The sequence below is a fragment of the Hyaena hyaena genome, unplaced genomic scaffold, assembly GCF_003009895.1.
Source record: "Hyaena hyaena isolate Hyena2069 unplaced genomic scaffold, ASM300989v1 scaffold_1428, whole genome shotgun sequence".
Classification (NCBI taxonomy): Eukaryota; Metazoa; Chordata; class Mammalia; order Carnivora; family Hyaenidae; genus Hyaena; species Hyaena hyaena.
In genome coordinates this window covers 346,480-357,168 of record NW_024082051.1, presented here as the reverse complement: position 1 = coordinate 357,168, position 10,689 = coordinate 346,480, and positions in this window count along the sequence as shown.

Genomic DNA, 10,689 nt, shown 5'->3' with positions numbered 1-10,689 from the left:
CGGCCCAGGAGCTCAGCTCCCTCCAGCCCCTGGAACCCATTTAAACGCCTCTGCGGGGGTCACTGTGGGCGGCCGGAGCCACCAAGACGCCATGCTGGCCTGTCTCCTTGTGAGGTGGTGATGCTGCCCACTGGGTGGCATTACTCTTCAGTGGTGGCCTCAGCGCCCGGCCCAGATTTGCTGGAGGATGGGGAGAGGCCCCGGGGAGCGTCAGCATGGCCAGGCCAGCCCCCGCTTCTGTCTGCTTCCTTCCATTGGGAGGTTCCAGAATGAGCATCCTAAGCCCGGTCACACCACTGATACCACTGGGGATTCAACCCTCTCCCTTGCTCAGTCTGGGAAGGCCAAAGAGCCTGGTCTTTCACCCTGGTGGGCAGTAGGCCAAGGTCAAGTCCAAGGGGAGGCCCAAGGAGTTCTTCTAGAAGCTGCAGTTTGGATCCTTTGTCATTAAAAATCGAGAGAAAAGAGAAAAAGCTCCCACTCCTTCCTGGCTCACTCATTATTCTGCTCAGCTGGCCTTGGCCTCCTGCCCCCCCACAGCCACAGCCAGCCCGGGACGTGCCGTTCCCTCCGCCCCTCCACGCCACCCGTCTGCCCTTGCCCACTTCCTGGCCAGGCTTGGCTCTGCTGCCTCCCACCTCTACTCCATGACCAGAGCCAGGCCTCACTGGATCCGCACATCCCCCACACTTCCATGGGAGTTCTCTGTGGGCGGGGGCTTCTCACCCCTGGGTCCTCTGAGCCCCTGCCTGGGAGCAGAGGGCAGAGGGCGTGGCAGGATCTGTCTGAGCCCCTAAAACCCAAGGGGAGGCGGCCGGGACGACCCTTCCCCAGGGGCTGGGGGTGGGATGTGCGGACCACATTTCCAGACCCTTTCGCCACTTGGCCTCCAAGGGTTCTATCAACTCAAAAACAAGCAAGATGCGGAAGGTGGAGGAAAGATAAAGCCCTGCGTCGTGTTGGGTTTTTCCAAGGGCGACCCCGGATAAGGCACCACCCAGCCCTTGCTTGGGAAATGAGCCCTGTGGGTAAAGGTGAACGAGAGTAAAGCAGCCCTGGCACAAACGTGCAGCTAGACCCCCCGCTGCCCCCGAGCGCGGGGAGTCTCGGGCCTTGGCCGTGGACTAGGGTGGCCCCTGACTGCCAGCTCCTCCGGTGCCTGGCAGCAGAAGATGAAATACAAGGACAGAAATGCCATCCTACTCTTTGAACTAATCCTGTTGGCTCTGCTTTTTTCGAGTATGGTTTCTTGACAAGACATTCGAGGAGACTAAGACGAACGGAGAGAAACGCAGCAGGAGAAGGGGGGGGTCCTAAGAGCAGAGCCACGACGGCTTCCTGTGCTGGAGCCACGGGGCAGGCTCTCCCAGTCCCCTGGGCTGAGAGCGCACAAACCACATGCTGGGTGGCTTGTAAACAACAGACGCTGATTTCTCCTAGCTCTGGAAGCTGGGAGTTCCACTCAGGTGTGCCTGAGGGGCCGGCCAGGGCTTCTCAGTGTCCCCGGGGAGGGCGGGGAGCTCTGTGGCACCCCGGTTCCACCCTCATGACCTTGTCACCTTCCAAAAGTGCAGCCCCCAGTGCCATCGTACCGGGGGTTAGGGTGCCAGCATGGTTGCTGGGGGTAGGCACACACATTAGGGCCACAGAGATTGTGAAAACAGCTACACTCACCTGGCTGAACAAGAGGAGAGCCACATTTGATATTATGTTATATTTTTAAAATTCTAATACTATCGCTGTAAGCCATAAAATGTGGTAGGGATAAAAAGTCATCTGTGTAATCCAAAATAACCTTACAGAATGCAGATCTGGGAGGAAATATACATACAGTAGGCTCTCATGAGCTAGAATGAACAGGCTGTGCTGCAAAGGAGACGTCTTCTATCGCAGGGAAAAAATAGATTTTTGTAAATAAATGCTGTCAGAACAACTGGATATCCACCTAGAAGAAGATTAAAATGAAGCATATTCACCTCATGCATGAGAGTAAACATCAAATGAATCAGAGATCTAAATGTTAAAAATGGAAATAGAACCACACATGTAATGAGAGAAATCATTGGTGAATTTCCCTATTACCTGGATGTAGGGAAAGGCTTTCTAGTTGCATCAGTTCACTCCTGAAGGCAAAAGCACCAGGAGGCACATAAATTCACAAATAAGGGGTTCGGGGCAGGAGTTTGACCTCATGTCATTATGGGAGCTCATTCATTGGTACTGTAAGGCTGTCGCCATCTGGGAATCCTGGGAAACATGCAGCCCAGGCAAATCAAGCCATTACAAACCCATAGGCCACACTAACTTGCATCAAAATCCAGATGTAATAAAAAAAGTATTGATAAATAAGCTGTCTGTATTTTTAAACTTTTTTTAGCAAACAATAAAGCCATAAACAAAGTCAAAAGATGAATGACAGATCTGGAGAAAGTATTTCCAACATATATCACATGCAAGGGCTAATAGTCACACTCTATAAGAAGTTTTAAAAATTGAAAAAAAAGGGCCCCTGGGTGACTCAGTCAGTTAAGTGTCTGACTTCGGCTCAGGTCATGATCTCACAGTTTCTGAGTTTGAGCCTCACATCAGGCTCTGTGCTGCCAGATCAAGCCTGCTTGGGATTCCCTCTTTGCCTCTGTCTCTCTGCCCCTCCCCAACTCGCTCGCTCTCTCTCTCTCTCTCTCAAAAATAAACAGTTAAAATTTAAAGAAAAAAGAGCCAAAAACCCATCAGAAAAATGGAAAATTACACAACCAGATAATTCACACACAAAAAGGTAAAGTGATACCTAAACAAATGAAAAGATGTTTATTATGAATTGAGTTCCCCCAAAATTTCTCTGCTAAAGTCCTGGCCCCAATGCCTCAGAAGGCAACACTATTTGGAGATGGAGCCTTTGAAGAGGCAATTAAATCAAAATGATGTCATACAGGTTAAACATGACCGGGGTCCTTGTAGAAGAGATTAAGACACAGACACACACACCGGGACGACCATGTGGGGACGGGGGGAGGAGCTGGCCATGGGCGACGCCTCGGGAGGACACAAGCCAGCCACGCCCGCATCTCAGACTCCAGCCTCCAGAGCTGGGAGAGAATCCGCATGAAGTTTAGATCTGGGGTCCTTTGTAAGGACGGCCCCAGTGAATGGGTGGTGTCCATTTTCAGTCACCAGCAGAGACACGCAAACTAAACCAGCACTGAGTACTGTTTCTCACCAATCCTATGGTGAAAAATCGAAGAGCTCAGCCACACCACACACTCCCTGGCCAGGCTGTGGGGCCTGGAGCTGCTCGGACCGCAAAATGCTATAATCCCTGTAACGGGAAATGTGGCAATATCTAATTTTTTTTTTTTTTTTTTTTTTTTTTATTTCTAGCAGAGAGAGAGAGAGAGAGACAGCGTGAGCAGGGGAGGGTCAGAGAGAGAGGGAGTCACAGACTCTGAAACAGGCTCCAGGCTCTGAGCTGGCAGTCAGCACAGAGCCCGACGCGGGGCTCGAACCCACGAACCGCGAGATCATGACCTGAGCGAAAGTCGGACGCTTAACCGACTAAGCCACCCGGGCGCCCCGAAATGTGGCAATATCTAACAAAACCCATTTATCTTTTGTTCTAGAACCCCGCTCGGGAATGTACCCTAAAGAATCATCCCCAACAACACAAAAAATAGATGCACGTGGCCCTTACCCACCGGAACCCTGTTTCTCACTATGAGCCGTCGGAAGCCCCCTAAATGCCCCGCTCAGGAGACTGGTTGGAGCAGATGGTGTGCCCACAGCAGAGCCCCTCGCAGCTCTGAAAACAGCGCGCAGGTCTCCACGCACTGGGGCGCGGTGACGCAGCGCATAGGAAGCCTGAGGTGAGACTCAAAGGGCGGTAAGAAAGCGCGTGTGTCTGCTTATTTCTGCCCGAAGAAACACAGAACGGAGAACCGAAATCTCAGGAGTGTAGTGGCCCCCAGGGGCAGGAGGGTAGGCGGGCTGCGGAGGACCTTAGATGCCCCCCCCCATCATGACTCCTTGGTGTAGATTTGATTTGGGGATCATGGTAACCTATTACACTCAAAAACAACAAGTGGAATATACCCGTACCGGGGCGCTTGGGGGCTGTCAGTTAAGCGTCCGACTTCTGCTCAGGTCATGATCTCACGGTTCACAAGTTTGAGCCCCGCGTCGGGCTCTGGGCTGACAGCTTGGAGCCTGGAGCTGCTTCGGATTCTGCGTCTCCCTCTCTCTCTGACCCTCCCCTGCTCACACTCTGTGTATCCATCTCTCTCCCTCCAAATTAAACAAACATTAAAAATTTTTTAAAAGGAATAAAACTGTATAATACACGAATGACATAACACATGAAGGGGGTCAGCGGAATCAGCCCTGATTTCTTCTGCATATTCTCAGGCTAATTCCAAACAAATCCTGAGTTCCGGATTTTCCAAGGCTTGTCTTTCGAGGTGGTTTGGGTGAGCCATCCTGAAACGGCTTTCTGTGCGCCCTGGGATGCCGAAGGGGGCGTTTTTCTCAGTGTTGGGAAGGGGACGAGAAATATGGACGTGTGGGAAGGGGGTGCCTCTCTGCGAAGAAGGCTAGGCGGCGTGTCACCCCTGCGAAGGGCGTGCGGAGGGCGCCTGGCTCTCGGACCTTGGCTTCTCAACACCGCCCTCTCCCAAAGGGAGCCAGGCTCCACGGAGAGATTATTCCACGGCTGAGTCACAGACACCATGAAAGGAACTCGGAGTGTTTCCAGTAAACGCCTGTTTGAGGAATCGGGGAAATGTGTCAAAAAGACTCGGGCTGCCCGGAAGGAGCCCCCACTGGACAGCTGTGGACGGGCTTGCACACCTAGAGAAGAGAAGGGAGAGCTACCGAGGCCGTACCGACACGCAATAAACACGAGGCGGGGAAGGGAATGCCCGTGGTTGGTGTGGGGGGGCCGTGACCCTCCCCCCCCCGCTGAGCCATGCAGCCCCACGTCCCCTGTGCTGCTGTCCCCCCCACAGACCTCAGGGGGCATCACCTACAGTGCCCTCTACCTGAGGAGCACACCAGCCTTTATTTCTTGTACTGCAGGTGTGCGAGGGACAGATTCTCCCCACGTTGACTTCTCTAAACATCGCTTTCTTGGGGCCCCAGGGGGCTCAATCGGCTAAGCGTCCGACTCGGTTTTGGCTCAGATCATAATCTCACAGTTCGTGGGTTCGAGCCCCGCGTCAAGCCCTGTGTTGAGTCAGCTTGGGATTCTGTCCCTCCATCTCCTTCTGCCCCTCCCCTGCTTATGCGCCCTCCCCCCCGTCTCTCAAGAATAAAATGAATTAATTTTAAAAATACATTAAAAAAGCATAGCTTTATTTCCCAGAACTCGGAGTTGGTTTTAGATGTGCCTCACCCCCCATCGAGAGAAGCCAGCTGTCACAGCCTTTTCTCTGTGGCTCCGTGACATGTCTAAACCGCCAGTGTCCACTTGAGCGCGGCCTCCCTGGGGGTGGCTCTCTCGCCTTTAGGCTTCCCCGCACCCCTGGGTGTGTTTCATCAAGCTCGGGCATATCTCGGCCTCTCTTTCTTCAAGCCCTTTTCTGCCCACTTTTCACTCCCTTCTTTTGCTGGGACTGGTTCACGTGCCCGACCTCAGCCACCGCCGGTCATTGTCTGCTCCTCGGCGTGGACAGTCTGTGCCGGTGCGTCCCGGGCTCACGGCCACTGCTGAGCCCGTCCAGGCAAGCCCTGGCCCCGGCCGCTGGGCCTCGTGGCACCAGCACTCCCACCCGGCCCTCCCGATGGCCTCCGTCACGCTGCCCCTTCGCCCTGTCTGTTCACTCGTTCATTCTGTGTTCGTCAGCTGACGCTTTAATTCTGCCATTTCATCCGCAGGTTAGTCCCTTGAGCCTGCCTTCCTCCCATCCCATCATGCACTTACAAGAGCCGCTCACCACCTGCCTTCCCTCTCGGCCTGCACTCTTCTCCGGACCACTTTTGTTTTATTCTTTTAATGTGTACTTCTTTTTCAGAGAGAGAGACGGCGTGAGCAGGGGAGGGTCAGAGAGAGAGGGAGACACAGACTCTGAAGACAGGCTCCAGGCTCTGGGCTGTCAGCACAGAGCCCGTCGCGGGACTCGAACCCACGAACCGTGAGATCATGACCTGAGCCGAAGTCAGACACTTCACCGACTGAGCCCACCGGGTGCCCCCGGATCACTTTTTAGTAACGCTTGTGTTTGGCTCAAGCAGCCCTTTCCCGTGTCCTTGTACATCCAGCCACGTGGGCACTTAGCACGCAGCGCGCAGGCCCTGGGCCCAGCCCAGCCTCTGCATCGCACTGATTTTATTAGCACCAAATCGTGTCCACGGCAATGCGACTGTTGAAGCCTCAATCCCTGCTGCGGTTGTGCCTAGAGACGGGTCTCCCGGGGGTGGGGGGGGTGGAGGGAGGTCTGCAGGTAGGACTGGCGGCCTGCTAACAGGAGGGAGATGAGACAGAGATCTCTCCCGGGTGCGTGGAGCGGGGCCACGTGAGGGCATGGCGGGAAGAGGGCTCCCAGCAGAGACCAAGCCGTCCGCACCCGGGGCTCAGGCTTCCAGCTTCCAGATGTGTCACGTGGCCCCGGATCACCTCGCACGTGCTTCGAGCTTGGGCGGGACAGCTGTATGGGACATCCCAGGAGTCCCCAGCCACCTCTAATCGGTCACATGCAGCCTCAAATACCATGGTCTTCCCGGAACCTGGCTCAGGATTCGGTCTGGCAGGTCCCCGGTGGGCCTTCGTGGAGGGTGCTGGACGCCTGAGTGTGGGGGGCTGCAGCCTCTGCTGGGGCTGGGCCGGCCCCCCACCGGCCCCCCAGCACTGCCCGGCCTCGCCCATGAGACAGCCACTCCCTGCGAGCCTTGGCCGTCCCGGGCGAGACGCTGCCTTGACCAGGCCACCTAGTCTGCCGTCTCAGCCCCAGCTGATGGGGAAGTAGGCCGATCAGACAGTCAGTGCAGGACACGGGGTGACAGAGTGCATGCGGGGACCCGGACACTGAAAGGGCTGGGCTGACCATGCAGGGGAGAGTGGGAGAAAGCCAGCAGCGGGGGGAGAAGAGCAGCCTTGACTGGTGGGCCTTGGACACAATGCCTGTGGGGTTTGACTTGGGGGCAATAGGGAGCCATGGGAGAACGTAGGCAGAAACACAGTGTGGTCCCCTTCCGTCTGAGAGACGTTACCAGCAGCTCAGCTCGAGGGCACCCAGCCTGAGGCCACTCATGCTCTTGGGGAACAGGATGTGGCGGGGGGTGACCGGGGGGCCCACATACCCGGGCAGCCTGGCCTGTGGGCTCCGAGCAGGGCAGGGCTGGGTGTGACCCTTGGAGGGGAAGGAGGGGAGAGCAGGGGCCTGTCGCCCTGCATCTGAGCTGTGTGGTTCCCGGGCCCCACAGGGAAGGAAGCGGGACAGACGGGGAGCCGCCTTGCCCAGCGGTGGCCCCCAGCTCAGCCCTCTCTGGGCAAAGGTCCGAAGGTCTGAGTGGTTCTCCTGCGCCAGCGGCGGTCACGGGGAGCGCAGACCCCCCAACACTTAGCTTTGCTGCCGCTCGGGGCAGTCGTGGGAACACACCCACTGCCCCCACCCGGCACCCCCAGGCCCACCTCCCCGAGAAAGACACTCAGGGCAGTGGCTTTGGTGTGGGGTTTATTCAGAGCAGGTACCAGCAGCCCCCTGGGGCCAGGGCCAGGCCAGGTGGGCGAGGAATCTTCTAGACCAGCTCCTGAGACATGGAAGGGCAGGGCCTCAGGGCCGCGGGAGGGGCCGTGGGGGGGTGGGGGGCTGAGTCCTAGCTGCAGGACCGTGAGCAGCCTCCCTGCACCCATCCCGGCCCCCAGCTCTCTACTGGCCCCCTCTCAGAGGTGGGGCCCCCCACGGGGGCGGAGCTGGGGCACAGAAGCAGCCGCAGGCCGACGCCCCCAGCCCCGCCCTCGTCTCAGTGCAAAGCTTCAGGACCCTGTGGGGTCCCTCCTTCGTGGGAGACGATGTCCGTGAGACACAGGCCCCGTAGTCTGTGGACGCCACCGGCACCTCCTGGCTCCCAGGGAGGAAGCGAACACAGAGCGCCCAGGCTTGGGTGGGGCCGTGCCCAACCCCACTGGCTCCCACAGGCACCCCCGCCTCGCACGCGCGCACACGTGCACTTGCGCACACACACCCAGGGGGTTGAACTGGGCCTTCCAGATTCCCTGAAGGGGCCTCCCTGAGGATGGGGGACGGGGATCTGCTGACCAGGACAAAAAGATGCCTGGCCAGACGTGTTCTCAGCATTGCAGGGAGGAGGCTGCAAGGCTCCCACAGAGACCCTGGGCAGAGCGGGGAGGCTGCAGCTGGCGGGGGGGTGGGGGGGGCAGGCCAGGCTCTGAGCCGCGGCCCGAGGGCTCTGGCCAGGGTGGATGGAGCCCCCTGAGGCTGGGTCCCCGCCTGAGCACGCGGGATCGCCTCCCCCCAGGACCTCCCCTTGGTGGCCCAGGCCAAGCAGGGGCTGTGCAGTGACAGGAAGCGGCCCCCCCCCCACCCCCCGCCCAGTTCTGGTCACAGCGGGAGGGCTGGTCCTGCCCGGCAGCGGCAGCCTCATGGCCTTGGGCTGAGCAGTCTGTGGGCGAGCAGACTCAGGTGCCCCAGGGCGGCACTCCTTACTGGCCTTCTTAGGGACCCTGAACTTCCGGGGACATCTCCCTTCAAGGCCTGGCTCTTCTCCCTCGCGCAGCTGTCCTCACTAGGAGGAGCAGAGGCCCTCGATCCCGGCTGCCCCAGCCCCCGCCAGGCCTGTCCCTCCGGACAGGGGCGGCCCCCGGGCAGTGGGACATGCCACGGGTGGCCAGGAAGGGCATCCCCCCTGAGCGGGCCACTGCTGCAGCAGAAACGTGTCCCCCAGGAGTCCCCGACCGGCTCAGGATCGTCACCCCGCCTCACACAGCCAAGTGACAAGGGCCTGGCCCTGTGCCTGGGGGCCTGTCTGCCGCCTGACCAGGCTCAGAGGGGACCTGGTGAGGCCCCGGCAGATCCGCTCCTAAGGTCACAGGCCGCCCCTCCAACAGCTCTGGGAGACAGCAAGAGGCCCCGGGCCTCCCGCTCCGAGGTCCCCTCGCCTGGAAAGGGGAGCTTCTTTCCACCCAGAATGTGCCTTCCTCCCGGCAGGGTGGCCCCGTGGGTCGTGGGCAGGGGCCCTTGTCCTTCCTTCTAGGGTGCCACTCACTCTTCAGGGGCGGCGGTCAGGGCCAGCCTGCTTCCAGCTCCCACACCGCGGCCCCACCTGCGCCACCTTCCGGGACGAGCCCTGGGGCTCCGTCTCAGCAGCAAAGGCAACCTCGTGCCAGAGGCCTGAAAACTAGGGTCACGGGGAGGCGGAGGGCGCCGCCCTGGGCATGCCACCTTCCCCCCCAGCGGGACAGCAGTCTGGACAATTCCAGGGCCTCCAGACAGAGTGGGTCCGGAAGGGTCTCTCCGGCGTGTTCACTGTGGGCCCATCCCCGGTGGCGGGTGCCCCGAGCTCCACCACCTTGGCAAAGTTGAAGTCCTTCAGCGGCGGGTCCTGTGCGCCCACCACCAGCACCACGAGCGGCCCCAGCAGGGCTGTGAGCACGTGCCCTTCATGTCTGAGCCCCTGGGCAGCAGGGACCGGCTCCCCAAACCACAGGCGCCCGGCCTTGGTGCCCAGCCGGGGGCTTATGTGCTTCCCCGAGGGCACGGGGGAGGGGCGGCTGCCGACCCCATTGTGCCCGGACAGCCTGTGGCAGAGCCGCCACCCATGGCCAGGCCAGGGGGACCCCACATGTGCCCTGTATCTATCACTGTCCTTTCGCTGGCTCTGCGGTCATACCTGCTGGGCCCCGGGCCCCGGGAGAAAGCCACCCTGCACCTCAGACCCTATGTCCCCATGGCCGGAGGAAGAAACAGGGCAGGAGGGGACGCTCTGACCCCGGCACATTTCTGCCCCCAGAACGCACTTTGGGAATGCGTGCTGGTGTGAGGACCGCGGGCAAGAGCTGGTCAGGACCGGACAGCTGCCCAGAACACCCTGGGCCCCCCCTTACACAGCCCCGTGGCCCATCTCAGGGCCCCAGACATGCCCAGGATGTGGGCCGTGCGCCCCAGGGCCTCTGGCCAGCAAGGCAGGACGGAAGGCACAGATGCCCACGCAGTGCTGACGGCCCAGCCCAGGGCTGCCAGCAACGAGGACTGGGATGCACCGACCACTCGGGGCCCTGACGGTCGCCTACGGAGCCTTTTGAAGAAGCCCCGGTGGTCAGCCAACGGCCAATCAGCAGCGTCCTGCCAACCCAGGCAGAAGTGAGAGGTGACCCCACTTCCTGACATTCTCTCTTCACCCAAAATATTGTTCCCCGGGGTGGAGACCCGTCTGCATCACACGCGTGCAGAGCTGAGAGCAGAGGGCGCAAGACACCTGCCCAGGTTCACCCAGCAGGTGGGCGTCAGCTGCCCTTGACCTCTGCCCCCACGCCCGACGGAGTCACTTTGAGACAGGGAGAGGTGGGGGCCAAGTCGGGAGGCGGTGGGCAGGGGGGCCGGAGCCAGGGCCAGGGGGATGGGGACAGAGACGCGGTGGAGACAGAAGGGGGTGCTGCCAACGGGCCTGAAAGTGAGTCTTGGGGTCACAGCTCCACGGGGAGCTGAGGGGTGGGACCCGCGAGAGGCAGCAGCCAGGATGACT